We start from the raw sequence: 17706 nt of genomic DNA, 5'->3' as shown, positions 1-17706 counted from the left end.
GTTGCCAAGCACCCCAGATTTACTAGTTACTACCACCCCACCTCGACCACTATATTTTCCCCAGATACTTGCTACTGTGGAGTAAGCAGGGCTAAGAAAGAGGGAGAGGGGGTTTGCCTATGCAAATCATCTGCCAGTTTGCTTCCTGCGAGGTCATTCCATCTCACCAGCTGACACCTGGGCAGCGGCAGGTAATTTGGAGAACAGACATATATGGACAGGCCACAAAGCAAAGGCTGAGCCGTTGATTGAGGATCCCTTTTGCCATGTCTCCCTAAGTTACCGAGGACCAGAAAATTCCACCCTCAGCTCTCATAGAGAGGTCCTTGGCCGATCGTAGCCGATCAGAGGAGTGAAGTGTCGGAGGTGACTGTACACTGCCTCACCTGCCCTGCTTTCTACAGTGGTAATGCTTTTGCAGAAGGGGCCTGTACAAGAGATTTTGTTCTGCACTGTGGGAAAGTGACATTTATCCACTGACATTAACCAAACTACTTGCGCTGTTCAATGCACATGTATGCAGAGAAATCATTTTATGTTTTTTGGGGAAGGTCTAGAGGGTCCTGCTGGTGATTCTTTTAAGCTGTCTGCTACTCTTGCTTTTACATAGAGTCTTCCCTGCCCAGGAAGGTATACTGTATGTCCCTCCCTTACAATGAAAACTCTGTTCAAAGCACAGAGGTACATAGGAATGGATCTGTTAAGAAATGAGACAAAAAGCCTGTAAAATTTCAAAGCAGGTAGCATTTGGACTTACAATAAACTGACTCACAGTCAAATGTGCTATCATTTGACCCACTGAACCCCTTACCTTTTGTGTCATACTTTTGCTCTCAGTGGGGTTGCCCAAAGTTCCCTTCTTAAAGCGGCTTTCTTTTAAAAAATCCTAGACCTGCTTTTTGTGGCACACATGCCTCATATCCCGTTGCAGTTGATAAAGTCACATCATCTCCCACCAGTACAAGCTGTACAAGATTTCCAGGGCTTATCCTTGCAATCTAGACGTGGGTCGAAGGTTGAGCAATCCTTAAATCAGCTGCAAAGTTAAAATTGAAATCAGCCTGAGAATCCTTTAAAGGATGGTCCAACATCTGTTGCTTACAGGGCTCAATCGGACAGCCTCTGGTGCTGACGCTTTAAGCCACCTCCTGTTCTTGCCTTGTCCTTGTTACAGCCATGGGCCCACATACACTCAGAGGTACAGAGTTTTTCTCATGTCTATGGGTCTGTTGTGATGCTCTCAGGCTTGCATCAGCCAGCCATTGTGATGGGGAGAGGGTGTCATTTTGCAAGCACCCTGGAGCATTAATCTTTATATCTTTAAATATAATTGGCATTAAACTAAAACCCTTTAGGACCAGATCAATACAGCAGCAAAGAATGCTTATTCATTGTTGTTTGCCTCTTCATTTCATATCACCCGATATCTAAATGGTGTTTGGACTTTCTGCCCTCTGACATAAGGACATTTGGTATGGCAAACCTTTGACAGAGGTCCTAATCAATGGTTTGATTGACTCTCCCTTTGCGCTTGCTTCTGCAACACATGTACTAATATTGGAATGATAATGGGAAAATTAAATTGGCCCCTGCTCTAAAGGATGACACGCACATTCGTAAAGCATTCACTATTTTAGGCACATGTCTGGACAGAAACTTTCTTAATTTGCAAGTCTTTATTTTTTAATATATCTTTTTTTATTGAAGATTGACATTTTATGTTCATTCATATTACACGACAACACAATACATTTTGCGCCAAATTCAACACTAATGCCTCAGGAGCCTTTTACTTGTGAGTCCTCTTGACTGAATGAACAGCCCTGTCCCCTTCAATTTCTTGACTTGTACTTTTAGAAGTGGCACACTTCTTTTTTTTTTTTTTTTAATCCCATTCTACCAAACTCAGTATTATCACTTTCCTCCTTGTTGTGCACTCCAGCGTAAACTGCTTTAAGGTGCTGTTTGCAAACATCGCTCTGAACCACAGCTTTACTTGCTTCAGGGCCTTAATCTTTAATTGGGGCTGAGCAGTGTACTCCGGATTTGGCTGCGTTTAGTTGGTTGATTTCTTTTTTGATTTCTGTAACTTTCAAAAAGTCCCATTGTGAAATACCATTGTGACAATGTGCTGCAGTGCATGAAAACCTAAAATTAATGGTAGGGAGAGGGAGGGGGGTAGGGGGGAAGAGAGAGGGTGGGAAGGAGTGAGTGAGGGAGGGAGAGAGGGAGGAGAGAGAGACAGAGAGAGAGAAAACAAAGAAAATATGGTATTTGGGGGCTATGTATTTGCATGGAAAAGATTTTGGCCTTTTAATCAAGTGGGAAGGGGCTCTGTGGTTGGTATCTCAGCCTGTTGATGCTTTGTTGAGTTGCTTGGAACATGCAAGGAAGGAGACCTGAAGCACTCCCGACCAGGTTGCATGTCTCCAAGTTACTGAAATCCCACAGACCTCCTCCCTGTGCCACAAAGTCCTGGGCACTGAGCTCTGCAGTTGTTGCCCACAGGTCGCCAAGTGTCCCAGATTTACTTTCTCAGAGTTGCTAGTTACTGCTACCCCACCTCGACCACTATATTTTCCCCAGATACTTGCTACTGTGGAGCAAGCAGGGCTAAGGAGAGGGAGAGGGGGTGTGCCTATGCAAATTATCTGCCAGTGTGCTTCCTGGGAGGTCATTCCATCTCACCAGCTGACACCTGGGCAGCGGCAGGTAATTTGGAGAACAGACATATCCGGACAGGCCACAGAGCAAAGGCTGGGCCGTTGATTGAGGATCCCTTTAGCCATGTCTCCCTAAGTTACTGAGGTCCAGAAAAATTCCACCCTCAGCTCTCATAGAGAGGTCCTTGGCCGATCAGGGCTGTGAAGGGTCAGGGGGGACTGCACACTGCCTCACCTTTTCACTGCTTTCTGTAGCGGTAATGCTTTTGCAGAAGGGGCCTGTACAAGTGATTTTGTTCTGCGCTGTGCGAAAGTCACATTTATCCACTGACATTAACCAAATTACTTGCGCTGTTCAACGCACATACATGCATAGAAATCATGTTATGTTTTTTGGGGATGGTCTAGAGGGTCCTGCTGATGATTTATTAAGCTGTCTGCTACTCTTGCTTTTACATAGTCTTCCCTGCCCAGGCATGTTTAAGGCATACTGTATGTCCCTCCATTACAATGAAAACTCTGTTGAAAGCACAGAGGTACATAGGAATGGATCTGTTAAGAAATGAAACAAAAAGTCTGGAAAAATGTCGAAACGGGTAGGATTTGGGCTTACAATTAACTGACTCACAGTCAGATGTGCTATCCCCTGACCCACTGATCCCCTTTCCTTTTGTGTAATCCTTTTGTTCTCAGTAGGGTTTTCCAAAGTGGCTTTCAAATAAAAGATCCTAGACCTGCATTTTGTGGCACACATGCCTCATATCCCGTTGCTCTTGATAAACTCACATCATCTCCCACCAATACAAGCTGTAAAAGATTTTCAGGGCTTAGCCAAGCAAACTAGACGCAGGTCGAAGGTTGAGCAATCCTTTAATCAGCAGCAAAGTTAACATTGAAATCAGCCTCAGAATCTCTTAAAGGATGGGCCAACATCTGTTGCTGGCAGCGTGCAAAGGGGCAGCCTGGGTGCTGACACCTTAAGCCATCTCCTGTTCTTGCCTTGTCCTTGATCCAGCCATGGGCCCACATACACTCAGAGGTACAGAGTGTTTCTCATGTCTATGGGTCTGCTGTGATGCTCTCACGCTTGCATCACCCAGCCATCGTGATGGGGAGGGGGTGTCGATTTGCAAGCACCCTTGAGCATGAATCTTTAAATATAATTGGCATTAAACCAAACCCTTTAGGACCAGATCAATAAAGCAGCAAAGAATGCTGATGTATTGCTGTTTGCCGCTTAATTCCATACCATCCGACATCTAAATGGTGTTTGGTCAAACGTTTGCCATATCAAATGTCCTTATGTCAAAGAGCAGAAAGTCCAGAGGTCCTAATCAATGGTTTGGTTGGCTCTCCCTTTGCGCTTGCCTTAAGGCGTCAGCACCAGAGGCTGTCCGATTGCGCCCTGCAAGCAACCAATGTTGGCCCATCCTTTAAGAGATTCTGAGGCTGATTTCAATGTTAATTTTGCTGCTGGTTTAAGGATTGCTCAACCTTCGGCCCACGTCTAATTTCCTTGGCTATGCCCTTGAAATATTTTACAGATTGTATTGGTGGGAGATGACGTGGGTTTATCAAGAGCAACGGGATATGAGGCATGTGGGCCATAAAAAACAGGTCTAGGATCTTTTGTATAAGAAAGTCTCTTTAAGTAGGGAACTTTGGACAACACTGCTGAGAGGAAAAGGATTACACAAAAGGCAAGGGGGTCAGTGGGTCAAGGGATAGCACATCTGACTGTGAGTCAGTTTATTGTAAGTCCAAATCCTACCTGTTTCAACATTTTTCCAGGCTTTTTGTTTCATTTCTTAACAGATCCATTCCTATGTGCCTCAGCAACCCATGTACTAATATTGGAATGAAAATGGGAAAATTGAATTTGACCCTGCTTCAAAGGATGACACGCACATTCGTAAAGCATTCACTATTTTTGGCACACGACAGGACAGAAACTTTCTTAATCTGCAAGTCTTTATTTTTGAATACATCTTTTTTAATGAAGATTGAAATTGTATGTTCATTCATTTTACACGACAACACAATACATTTTGCTCCAAATTCAACACTAATGACTCTGGAGCCTTTTACTTGTGAGTCCTATTGACTGAATGAACAGCCCCATCCCCTTCAATTTCTTGACTTGTACTTTTAGAAGTGGCACGCTGCTTTTGTTTTTTTATCCCATTCTACCAAACTCAGTATTAACACTTTCCCCCTTGTTGTGCACTCCAGCGTAAACTGCTTTAAGGTGCTATTTGCAAACATCGCTCTGAACTACAGCTTTACTTGCTTCTAGGCCTTAATCTTTAATTGGGGCTGAGCAGTGTACTCCGGATTTGGCTGCTTTTAGTTGGTTGATTTCTTTTTTGATTTCTGTAACTTTCAAACAGTCCCATTGTGAAATACCATTGTCACAATGTGATGCAGTGCAGGAACACTTAAAATTAATGGTAGGGAGAGGGAGCGGGGGTTGTGGGGGATGGGAAGGAGGGAGGGAGGGAGGAGAGAGAGAGACAGAGAGAGAGAGAAAACAATTAAAAGCCTAAAATCTTTGCCATGCAAACACATAGCCCCCGAATACCATATTTTCTTTATGTGGAAAGGGGCTCTGTGGCTGGTATGGCAGCCTGTTGATGCTTTGTTGAGTTGCTTGGAACGTGCATGGAAGGAGACCTGAAGCACTCCCGACCAGGTTGCATGCCTCCAAGTTACTGAAATCCCACAGACCTCCTCCCTGTGCCACAAAGTTCTGGGCGCTGAGCTCTGCAGTTGTTCCCCACAAGTTGCCAAGCACCCCAGATTTACTAGTTACTACCACCCCACCTCGACCACTATATTTTCCCCAGATACTTGCTACTGTGGAGTAAGCAGGGCTAAGAAAGAGGGAGAGGGGGTTTGCCTATGCAAATCATCTGCCAGTTTGCTTCCTGCGAGGTCATTCCATCTCACCAGCTGACACCTGGGCAGCGGCAGGTAATTTGGAGAACAGACATATATGGACAGGCCACAAAGCAAAGGCTGAGCCGTTGATTGAGGATCCCTTTTGCCATGTCTCCCTAAGTTACCGAGGACCAGAAAATTCCACCCTCAGCTCTCATAGAGAGGTCCTTGGCCGATCGTAGCCGATCAGAGGAGTGAAGTGTCGGAGGTGACTGTACACTGCCTCACCTGCCCTGCTTTCTACAGTGGTAATGCTTTTGCAGAAGGGGCCTGTACAAGAGATTTTGTTCTGCACTGTGGGAAAGTGACATTTATCCACTGACATTAACCAAACTACTTGCGCTGTTCAATGCACATGTATGCAGAGAAATCATTTTATGTTTTTTGGGGAAGGTCTAGAGGGTCCTGCTGGTGATTCTTTTAAGCTGTCTGCTACTCTTGCTTTTACATAGAGTCTTCCCTGCCCAGGAAGGTATACTGTATGTCCCTCCCTTACAATGAAAACTCTGTTCAAAGCACAGAGGTACATAGGAATGGATCTGTTAAGAAATGAGACAAAAAGCCTGGAAAATTTCAAAGCAGGTAGCATTTGGACTTACAATAAACTGACTCACAGTCAAATGTGCTATCATTTGACCCACTGAACCCCTTACCTTTTGTGTCATACTTTTGCTCTCAGTGGGGTTGCCCAAAGTTCCCTTCTTAAAGCGGCTTTCTTTTAAAAAATCCTAGACCTGCTTTTTGTGGCACACATGCCTCATATCCCGTTGCAGTTGATAAAGTCACATCATCTCCCACCAGTACAAGCTGTACAAGATTTCCAGGGCTTATCCTTGCAATCTAGACGTGGGTCGAAGGTTGAGCAATCCTTAAATCAGCTGCAAAGTTAAAATTGAAATCAGCCTGAGAATCCTTTAAAGGATGGTCCAACATCTGTTGCTTACAGGGCTCAATCGGACAGCCTCTGGTGCTGACGCTTTAAGCCACCTCCTGTTCTTGCCTTGTCCTTGTTACAGCCATGGGCCCACATACACTCAGAGGTACAGAGTTTTTCTCATGTCTATGGGTCTGTTGTGATGCTCTCAGGCTTGCATCAGCCAGCCATTGTGATGGGGAGGGGGTGTCATTTTGCAAGCACCCTGGAGCATTAATCTTTATATCTTTAAATATAATTGGCATTAAACTAAAACCCTTTAGGACCAGATCAATACAGCAGCAAAGAATGCTTATTCATTGTTGTTTGCCTCTTCATTTCATATCACCCGATATCTAAATGGTGTTTGGACTTTCTGCCCTCTGACATAAGGACATTTGGTATGGCAAACCTTTGACCAGAGGTCCTAATCAATGGTTTGATTGACTCTCCCTTTGCGCTTGCTTCTGCAACACATGTACTAATATTGGAATGATAATGGGAAAATTAAATTGGCCCCTGCTCTAAAGGATGACACGCACATTCGTAAAGCATTCACTATTTTAGGCACATGTCTGGACAGAAACTTTCTTAATTTGCAAGTCTTTATTTTTTAATATATCTTTTTTTATTGAAGATTGACATTTTATGTTCATTCATATTACACGACAACACAATACATTTTGCGCCAAATTCAACACTAATGCCTCAGGAGCCTTTTACTTGTGAGTCCTCTTGACTGAATGAACAGCCCTGTCCCCTTCAATTTCTTGACTTGTACTTTTAGAAGTGGCACACTTCTTTTTTTTTTTTTTTTTAATCCCATTCTACCAAACTCAGTATTATCACTTTCCTCCTTGTTGTGCACTCCAGCGTAAACTGCTTTAAGGTGCTGTTTGCAAACATCGCTCTGAACCACAGCTTTACTTGCTTCAGGGCCTTAATCTTTAATTGGGGCTGAGCAGTGTACTCCGGATTTGGCTGCGTTTAGTTGGTTGATTTCTTTTTTGATTTCTGTAACTTTCAAAAAGTCCCATTGTGAAATACCATTGTGACAATGTGCTGCAGTGCATGAAAACCTAAAATTAATGGTAGGGAGAGGGAGGGGGGTAGGGGGGAAGAGAGAGGGTGGGAAGGAGTGAGTGAGGGAGGGAGAGAGGGAGGAGAGAGAGACAGAGAGAGAGAAAACAAAGAAAATATGGTATTTGGGGGCTATGTATTTGCATGGAAAAGATTTTGGCCTTTTAATCAAGTGGGAAGGGGCTCTGTGGTTGGTATCTCAGCCTGTTGATGCTTTGTTGAGTTGCTTGGAACATGCAAGGAAGGAGACCTGAAGCACTCCCGACCAGGTTGCATGTCTCCAAGTTACTGAAATCCCACAGACCTCCTCCCTGTGCCACAAAGTCCTGGGCACTGAGCTCTGCAGTTGTTGCCCACAGGTCGCCAAGTGTCCCAGATTTACTTTCTCAGAGTTGCTAGTTACTGCTACCCCACCTCGACCACTATATTTTCCCCAGATACTTGCTACTGTGGAGCAAGCAGGGCTAAGGAGAGGGAGAGGGGGTGTGCCTATGCAAATTATCTGCCAGTGTGCTTCCTGGGAGGTCATTCCATCTCACCAGCTGACACCTGGGCAGCGGCAGGTAATTTGGAGAACAGACATATCCGGACAGGCCACAGAGCAAAGGCTGGGCCGTTGATTGAGGATCCCTTTAGCCATGTCTCCCTAAGTTACTGAGGTCCAGAAAAATTCCACCCTCAGCTCTCATAGAGAGGTCCTTGGCCGATCAGGGCTGTGAAGGGTCAGGGGGGACTGCACACTGCCTCACCTTTTCACTGCTTTCTGTAGCGGTAATGCTTTTGCAGAAGGGGCCTGTACAAGTGATTTTGTTCTGCGCTGTGCGAAAGTCACATTTATCCACTGACATTAACCAAATTACTTGCGCTGTTCAACGCACATACATGCATAGAAATCATGTTATGTTTTTTGGGGATGGTCTAGAGGGTCCTGCTGATGATTTATTAAGCTGTCTGCTACTCTTGCTTTTACATAGTCTTCCCTGCCCAGGCATGTTTAAGGCATACTGTATGTCCCTCCATTACAATGAAAACTCTGTTGAAAGCACAGAGGTACATAGGAATGGATCTGTTAAGAAATGAAACAAAAAGTCTGGAAAAATGTCGAAACGGGTAGGATTTGGGCTTACAATTAACTGACTCACAGTCAGATGTGCTATCCCCTGACCCACTGATCCCCTTTCCTTTTGTGTAATCCTTTTGTTCTCAGTAGGGTTTTCCAAAGTGGCTTTCAAATAAAAGATCCTAGACCTGCATTTTGTGGCACACATGCCTCATATCCCGTTGCTCTTGATAAACTCACATCATCTCCCACCAATACAAGCTGTAAAAGATTTTCAGGGCTTAGCCAAGCAAACTAGACGCAGGTCGAAGGTTGAGCAATCCTTTAATCAGCAGCAAAGTTAACATTGAAATCAGCCTCAGAATCTCTTAAAGGATGGGCCAACATCTGTTGCTGGCAGCGTGCAAAGGGGCAGCCTGGGTGCTGACACCTTAAGCCATCTCCTGTTCTTGCCTTGTCCTTGATCCAGCCATGGGCCCACATACACTCAGAGGTACAGAGTGTTTCTCATGTCTATGGGTCTGCTGTGATGCTCTCACGCTTGCATCACCCAGCCATCGTGATGGGGAGGGGGTGTCGATTTGCAAGCACCCTTGAGCATGAATCTTTAAATATAATTGGCATTAAACCAAACCCTTTAGGACCAGATCAATAAAGCAGCAAAGAATGCTGATGTATTGCTGTTTGCCGCTTAATTCCATACCATCCGACATCTAAATGGTGTTTGGTCAAACGTTTGCCATATCAAATGTCCTTATGTCAAAGAGCAGAAAGTCCAGAGGTCCTAATCAATGGTTTGGTTGGCTCTCCCTTTGCGCTTGCCTTAAGGCGTCAGCACCAGAGGCTGTCCGATTGCGCCCTGCAAGCAACCAATGTTGGCCCATCCTTTAAGAGATTCTGAGGCTGATTTCAATGTTAATTTTGCTGCTGGTTTAAGGATTGCTCAACCTTCGGCCCACGTCTAATTTCCTTGGCTATGCCCTTGAAATATTTTACAGATTGTATTGGTGGGAGATGACGTGGGTTTATCAAGAGCAACGGGATATGAGGCATGTGGGCCATAAAAAACAGGTCTAGGATCTTTTGTATAAGAAAGTCTCTTTAAGTAGGGAACTTTGGACAACACTGCTGAGAGGAAAAGGATTACACAAAAGGCAAGGGGGTCAGTGGGTCAAGGGATAGCACATCTGACTGTGAGTCAGTTTATTGTAAGTCCAAATCCTACTTGTTTCAACATTTTTCCAGGCTTTTTGTTTCATTTCTTAACAGATCCATTCCTATGTGCCTCAGCAACCCATGTACTAATATTGGAATGAAAATGGGAAAATTGAATTTGACCCTGCTTCAAAGGATGACACGCACATTCGTAAAGCATTCACTATTTTTGGCACACGACAGGACAGAAACTTTCTTAATCTGCAAGTCTTTATTTTTGAATACATCTTTTTTAATGAAGATTGAAATTGTATGTTCATTCATTTTACACGACAACACAATACATTTTGCTCCAAATTCAACACTAATGACTCTGGAGCCTTTTACTTGTGAGTCCTATTGACTGAATGAACAGCCCCATCCCCTTCAATTTCTTGACTTGTACTTTTAGAAGTGGCACGCTGCTTTTGTTTTTTTATCCCATTCTACCAAACTCAGTATTAACACTTTCCCCCTTGTTGTGCACTCCAGCGTAAACTGCTTTAAGGTGCTATTTGCAAACATCGCTCTGAACTACAGCTTTACTTGCTTCTAGGCCTTAATCTTTAATTGGGGCTGAGCAGTGTACTCCGGATTTGGCTGCTTTTAGTTGGTTGATTTCTTTTTTGATTTCTGTAACTTTCAAACAGTCCCATTGTGAAATACCATTGTCACAATGTGATGCAGTGCAGGAAAACTTAAAATTAATGGTAGGGAGAGGGAGAGGGAGCGGGGGTTGTGGGGGATGGGAAGGAGGGAGGGAGGGAGGAGAGAGAGACAGAGAGAGAGAAAACAATTAAAAGCCTAAAATCTTTGCCATGCAAACACATAGCCCCCGAATACCATATGTTCTTTATGTGGAAAGGGGCTCTGTGGCTGGTATGGCAGCCTGTTGATGCTTTGTTGAGTTGCTTGGAACGTGCATGGAAGGAGACCTGAAGCACTCCCGACCAGGTTGCATGCCTCCAAGTTACTGAAATCCCACAGACCTCCTCCATGTGCCACAAAGTTCTGGGCGCTGAGCTCTGCAGTTGTTCCCCACAAGTTGCCAAGCACCCCAGATTTACTAGTTACTACTACCCCACCTCGACCACTATATTTTCCCCTGATACTTGCTACTGTGGAGTAAGCAGGGCTAAGAAAGAGGGAGAGGGGGTTTGCCTATGCAAATCATCTGCCAGTTTGCTTCCTGCGAGGTCATTCCATCTCACCAGCTGACACCTGGGCAGCGGCAGGTAATTTGGAGAACAGACATATATGGACAGGCCACAAAGCAAAGGCTGAGCCGTTGATTGAGGATCCCTTTTGCCATGTCTCCCTAAGTTACCGAGGACCAGAAAATTCCACCCTCAGCTCTCATAGAGAGGTCCTTGGCCGATCGTAGCCGATCAGAGGAGTGAAGTGTCGGAGGTGACTGTACACTGCCTCACCTGCCCTGCTTTCTACAGTGGTAATGCTTTTGCAGAAGGGGCCTGTACAAGAGATTTTGTTCTGCACTGTGGGAAAGTGACATTTATCCACTGACATTAACCAAACTACTTGCGCTGTTCAATGCACATGTATGCAGAGAAATCATTTTATGTTTTTTGGGGAAGGTCTAGAGGGTCCTGCTGGTGATTCTTTTAAGCTGTCTGCTACTCTTGCTTTTACATAGAGTCTTCCCTGCCCAGGAAGGTATACTGTATGTCCCTCCCTTACAATGAAAACTCTGTTCAAAGCACAGAGGTACATAGGAATGGATCTGTTAAGAAATGAGACAAAAAGCCTGGAAAATTTCAAAGCAGGTAGCATTTGGACTTACAATAAACTGACTCACAGTCAAATGTGCTATCATTTGACCCACTGAACCCCTTACCTTTTGTGTCATACTTTTGCTCTCAGTGGGGTTGCCCAAAGTTCCCTTCTTAAAGCGGCTTTCTTTTAAAAAATCCTAGACCTGCTTTTTGTGGCACACATGCCTCATATCCCGTTGCAGTTGATAAAGTCACATCATCTCCCACCAGTACAAGCTGTACAAGATTTCCAGGGCTTATCCTTGCAATCTAGACGTGGGTCGAAGGTTGAGCAATCCTTAAATCAGCTGCAAAGTTAAAATTGAAATCAGCCTGAGAATCCTTTAAAGGATGGTCCAACATCTGTTGCTTACAGGGCTCAATCGGACAGCCTCTGGTGCTGACGCTTTAAGCCACCTCCTGTTCTTGCCTTGTCCTTGTTACAGCCATGGGCCCACATACACTCAGAGGTACAGAGTTTTTCTCATGTCTATGGGTCTGTTGTGATGCTCTCAGGCTTGCATCAGCCAGCCATTGTGATGGGGAGGGGGTGTCATTTTGCAAGCACCCTGGAGCATTAATCTTTATATCTTTAAATATAATTGGCATTAAACTAAAACCCTTTAGGACCAGATCAATACAGCAGCAAAGAATGCTTATTCATTGTTGTTTGCCTCTTCATTTCATATCACCCGATATCTAAATGGCGTTTGGACTTTCTGCCCTCTGACATAAGGACATTTGGTATGGCAAACCTTTGACCAGAGGTCCTAATCAATGGTTTGATTGACTCTCCCTTTGCGCTTGCTTCTGCAACACATGTACTAATATTGGAATGATAATGGGAAAATTAAATTGGCCCCTGCTCTAAAGGATGACACGCACATTCGTAAAGCATTCACTATTTTAGGCACATGTCTGGACAGAAACTTTCTTAATTTGCAAGTCTTTATTTTTTAATATATCTTTTTTTATTGAAGATTGACATTTTATGTTCATTCATATTACACGACAACACAATACATTTTGCGCCAAATTCAACACTAATGCCTCAGGAGCCTTTTACTTGTGAGTCCTCTTGACTGAATGAACAGCCCTGTCCCCTTCAGTTTCTTGACTTGTACTTTTAGAAGTGGCACGCTTCTTTTTTTTTTTTTTTTATCCCATTCTACCAAACTCAGTATTATCACTTTCCTCCTTGTTGTGCACTCCAGCGTAAACTGCTTTAAGGTGCTGTTTGCAAACATCGCTCTGAACCACAGCTTTACTTGCTTCAGGGCCTTAATCTTTAATTGGGGCTGAGCAGTGTACTCCGGATTTGGCTGCTTTTAGTTGGTTGATTTCTTTTTTGATTTCTGTAACTTTCAAAAAGTCCCATTGTGAAATACCATTGTGACAATGTGCTGCAGTGCATGAAAACCTAAAATTAATGGTAGGGAGAGGGAGGGGGGGTAGGGGGGAAGAGAGAGGGCGGGAGGGTGGGAAGGAGTGAGTGAGGGAGGGAGAGAGGGAGGAGAGAGAGACAGAGAGAGAGAAAACAAAGAAAATATGGTATTTGGGGGCTATGTATTTGCATGGAAAAGATTTTGGCCTTTTAATCAAGTGGGAAGGGGCTCTGTGGTTGGTATCTCAGCCTGTTGATGCTTTGTTGAGTTGCTTGGAACATGCAAGGAAGGAGACCTGAAGCACTCCCGACCAGGTTGCATGTCTCCAAGTTACTGAAATCCCACAGACCTCCTCCCTGTGCCACAAAGTCCTGGGCACTGAGCTCTGCAGTTGTTGCCCACAGGTCGCCAAGTGTCCCAGATTTACTTTCTCAGAGTTGCTAGTTACTGCTACCCCACCTCGACCACTATATTTTCCCCAGATACTTGCTACTGTGGAGCAAGCAGGGCTAAGGAGAGGGAGAGGGGGTGTGCCTATGCAAATTATCTGCCAGTGTGCTTCCTGGGAGGTCATTCCATCTCACCAGCTGACACCTGGGCAGCGGCAGGTAATTTGGAGAACAGACATATCCGGACAGGCCACAGAGCAAAGGCTGGGCCGTTGATTGAGGATCCCTTTAGCCATGTCTCCCTAAGTTACTGAGGTCCAGAAAAATTCCACCCTCAGCTCTCATAGAGAGGTCCTTGGCCGATCAGGGCTGTGAAGGGTCAGGGGGGACTGCACACTGCCTCACCTTTTCACTGCTTTCTGTAGCGGTAATGCTTTTGCAGAAGGGGCCTGTACAAGTGATTTTGTTCTGCGCTGTGCGAAAGTCACATTTATCCACTGACATTAACCAAATTACTTGCGCTGTTCAACGCACATACATGCATAGAAATCATGTTATGTTTTTTGGGGATGGTCTAGAGGGTCCTGCTGATGATTTATTAAGCTGTCTGCTACTCTTGCTTTTACATAGTCTTCCCTGCCCAGGCATGTTTAAGGCATACTGTATGTCCCTCCATTACAATGAAAACTCTGTTGAAAGCACAGAGGTACATAGGAATGGATCTGTTAAGAAATGAAACAAAAAGTCTGGAAAAATGTCGAAACGGGTAGGATTTGGGCTTACAATTAACTGACTCACAGTCAGATGTGCTATCCCCTGACCCACTGATCCCCTTTCCTTTTGTGTAATCCTTTTGTTCTCAGTAGGGTTTTCCAAAGTGGCTTTCAAATAAAAGATCCTAGACCTGCATTTTGTGGCACACATGCCTCATATCCCGTTGCTCTTGATAAACTCACATCATCTCCCACCAATACAAGCTGTAAAAGATTTTCAGGGCTTAGCCAAGCAAACTAGACGCAGGTCGAAGGTTGAGCAATCCTTTAATCAGCAGCAAAGTTAACATTGAAATCAGCCTCAGAATCTCTTAAAGGATGGGCCAACATCTGTTGCTGGCAGCGTGCAAAGGGGCAGCCTGGGTGCTGACACCTTAAGCCATCTCCTGTTCTTGCCTTGTCCTTGATCCAGCCATGGGCCCACATACACTCAGAGGTACAGAGTGTTTCTCATGTCTATGGGTCTGCTGTGATGCTCTCACGCTTGCATCACCCAGCCATCGTGATGGGGAGGGGGTGTCGATTTGCAAGCACCCTTGAGCATGAATCTTTAAATATAATTGGCATTAAACCAAACCCTTTAGGACCAGATCAATAAAGCAGCAAAGAATGCTGATGTATTGCTGTTTGCCGCTTAATTCCATACCATCCGACATCTAAATGGTGTTTGGTCAAACGTTTGCCATATCAAATGTCCTTATGTCAAAGAGCAGAAAGTCCAGAGGTCCTAATCAATGGTTTGGTTGGCTCTCCCTTTGCGCTTGCCTTAAGGCGTCAGCACCAGAGGCTGTCCGATTGCGCCCTGCAAGCAACCAATGTTGGCCCATCCTTTAAGAGATTCTGAGGCTGATTTCAATGTTAATTTTGCTGCTGGTTTAAGGATTGCTCAACCTTCGGCCCACGTCTAATTTCCTTGGCTATGCCCTTGAAATATTTTACAGATTGTATTGGTGGGAGATGACGTGGGTTTATCAAGAGCAACGGGATATGAGGCATGTGGGCCATAAAAAACAGGTCTAGGATCTTTTGTATAAGAAAGTCTCTTTAAGTAGGGAACTTTGGACAACACTGCTGAGAGGAAAAGGATTACACAAAAGGCAAGGGGGTCAGTGGGTCAAGGGATAGCACATCTGACTGTGAGTCAGTTTATTGTAAGTCCAAATCCTACCTGTTTCAACATTTTTCCAGGCTTTTTGTTTCATTTCTTAACAGATCCATTCCTATGTGCCTCAGCAACCCATGTACTAATATTGGAATGAAAATGGGAAAATTGAATTTGACCCTGCTTCAAAGGATGACACGCACATTCGTAAAGCATTCACTATTTTTGGCACACGACAGGACAAAAACTTTCTTAATCTGCAAGTCTTTATTTTTGAATACATCTTTTTTAATGAAGATTGAAATTGTATGTTCATTCATTTTACACGACAACACAATACATTTTGCGCCAAATTCAACACTAATGACTCTGGAGCCTTTTACTTGTGAGTCCTATTGACTGAATGAACAGCCCCATCCCCTTCAATTTCTTGACTTGTACTTTTAGAAGTGGCACGCTGCTTTTGTTTTTTTATCCCATTCTACCAAACTCAGTATTAACACTTTCCCCCTTGTTGTGCACTCCAGCGTAAACTGCTTTAAGGTGCTATTTGCAAACATCGCTCTGAACTACAGCTTTACTTGCTTCTAGGCCTTAATCTTTAATTGGGGCTGAGCAGTGTACTCCGGATTTGGCTGCTTTTAGTTGGTTGATTTCTTTTTTGATTTCTGTAACTTTCAAACAGTCCCATTGTGAAATACCATTGTCACAATGTGATGCAGTGCAGGAACACTTAAAATTAATGGTAGGGAGAGGGAGCGGGGGTTGTGGGGGATGGGAAGGAGGGAGGGAGGGAGGAGAGAGAGAGACAGAGAGAGAGAGAAAACAATTAAAAGCCTAAAATCTTTGCCATGCAAACACATAGCCCCCGAATACCATATTTTCTTTATGTGGAAAGGGGCTCTGTGGCTGGTATGGCAGCCTGTTGATGCTTTGTTGAGTTGCTTGGAACGTGCATGGAAGGAGACCTGAAGCACTCCCGACCAGGTTGCATGCCTCCAAGTTACTGAAATCCCACAGACCTCCTCCCTGTGCCACAAAGTTCTGGGCGCTGAGCTCTGCAGTTGTTCCCCACAAGTTGCCAAGCACCCCAGATTTACTAGTTACTACTACCCCACCTCGACCACTATATTTTCCCCAGATACTTGCTACTGTGGAGTAAGCAGGGCTAAGAAAGAGGGAGAGGGGGTTTGCCTATGCAAATCATCTGCCAGTTTGCTTCCTGCGAGGTCATTCCATCTCACCAGCTGACACCTGGGCAGCGGCAGGTAATTTGGAGAACAGACATATATGGACAGGCCACAAAGCAAAGGCTGAGCCGTTGATTGAGGATCCCTTTTGCCATGTCTCCCTAAGTTACCGAGGACCAGAAAATTCCACCCTCAGCTCTCATAGAGAGGTCCTTGGCCGATCGTAGCCGATCAGAGGAGTGAAGTGTCGGAGGTGACTGTACACTGCCTCACCTGCCCTGCTTTCTACAGTGGTAATGCTTTTGCAGAAGGGGCCTGTACAAGAGATTTTGTTCTGCACTGTGGGAAAGTGACATTTATCCACTGACATTAACCAAACTACTTGCGCTGTTCAATGCACATGTATGCAGAGAAATCATTTTATGTTTTTTGGGGAAGGTCTAGAGGGTCCTGCTGGTGATTCTTTTAAGCTGTCTGCTACTCTTGCTTTTACATAGAGTCTTCCCTGCCCAGGAAGGTATACTGTATGTCCCTCCCTTACAATGAAAACTCTGTTCAAAGCACAGAGGTACATAGGAATGAATCTGTTAAGAAATGAGACAAAAAGCCTGGAAAATTTCAAAGCAGGTAGCATTTGGACTTACAATAAACTGACTCACAGTCAAATGTGCTATCATTTGACCCACTGAACCCCTTACCTTTTGTGTCATACTTTTGCTCTCAGTGGGGTTGCCCAAAGTTCCCTTCTTAAAGCGGCTTTCTTTTAAAAAATCCTAGACCTGCTTTTTGTGGCACACATGCCTCATATCCCGTTGCAGTTGATAAAGTCACATCATCTCCCACCAGTACAAGCTGTACAAGATTTCCAGGGCTTATCCTTGCAATCTAGACGTGGGTCGAAGGTTGAGCAATCCTTAAATCAGCTGCAAAGTTAAAATTGAAATCAGCCTGAGAATCCTTTAAAGGATGGTCCAACATCTGTTGCTTACAGGGCTCAATCGGACAGCCTCTGGTGCTGACGCTTTAAGCCACCTCCTGTTCTTGCCTTGTCCTTGTTACAGCCATGGGCCCACATACACTCAGAGGTACAGAGTTTTTCTCATGTCTATGGGTCTGTTGTGATGCTCTCAGGCTTGCATCAGCCAGCCATTGTGATGGGGAGGGGGTGTCATTTTGCAAGCACCCTGGAGCATTAATCTTTATATCTTTAAATATAATTGGCATTAAACTAAAACCCTTTAGGAC

The 17706-nt window shown here is 44.5% G+C and overlaps 3 non-coding genes across 3 annotated transcripts; all 3 read left to right on the top strand.

Annotated features, from left to right (window-relative positions):
* Positions 1–1529: 1529 nt before the first annotated feature.
* On the top strand, positions 1530–1636 carry LOC138568084 (U6 spliceosomal RNA). Its single transcript, XR_011302457.1, has one exon. It is a non-coding gene; the product is annotated as a U6 spliceosomal RNA (small nuclear RNA).
* Positions 1637–6975: 5339 nt separating this feature from the next.
* LOC138568083 (U6 spliceosomal RNA) lies at positions 6976–7082 on the top strand. The gene has a single exon (XR_011302456.1). It is a non-coding gene; the product is annotated as a U6 spliceosomal RNA (small nuclear RNA).
* A 5342-nt stretch (positions 7083–12424) lies between these two features.
* Positions 12425–12531, top strand: LOC138568082 (U6 spliceosomal RNA). Its single transcript, XR_011302455.1, has one exon. It is a non-coding gene; the product is annotated as a U6 spliceosomal RNA (small nuclear RNA).
* The last annotated feature ends 5175 nt before the right edge of the window (positions 12532–17706 follow it).

This window comes from Ambystoma mexicanum, chromosome 2p (genome assembly GCF_040938575.1).
Source record: "Ambystoma mexicanum isolate Mex_15411 chromosome 2p, UKY_AmexF1_1, whole genome shotgun sequence".
Lineage (NCBI taxonomy): Eukaryota > Metazoa > Chordata > Amphibia > Caudata > Ambystomatidae > Ambystoma > Ambystoma mexicanum.
The sequence above is the reverse complement of the archived record's forward strand: the minus strand, read 5'-3'. Positions and strand labels throughout refer to the sequence as shown.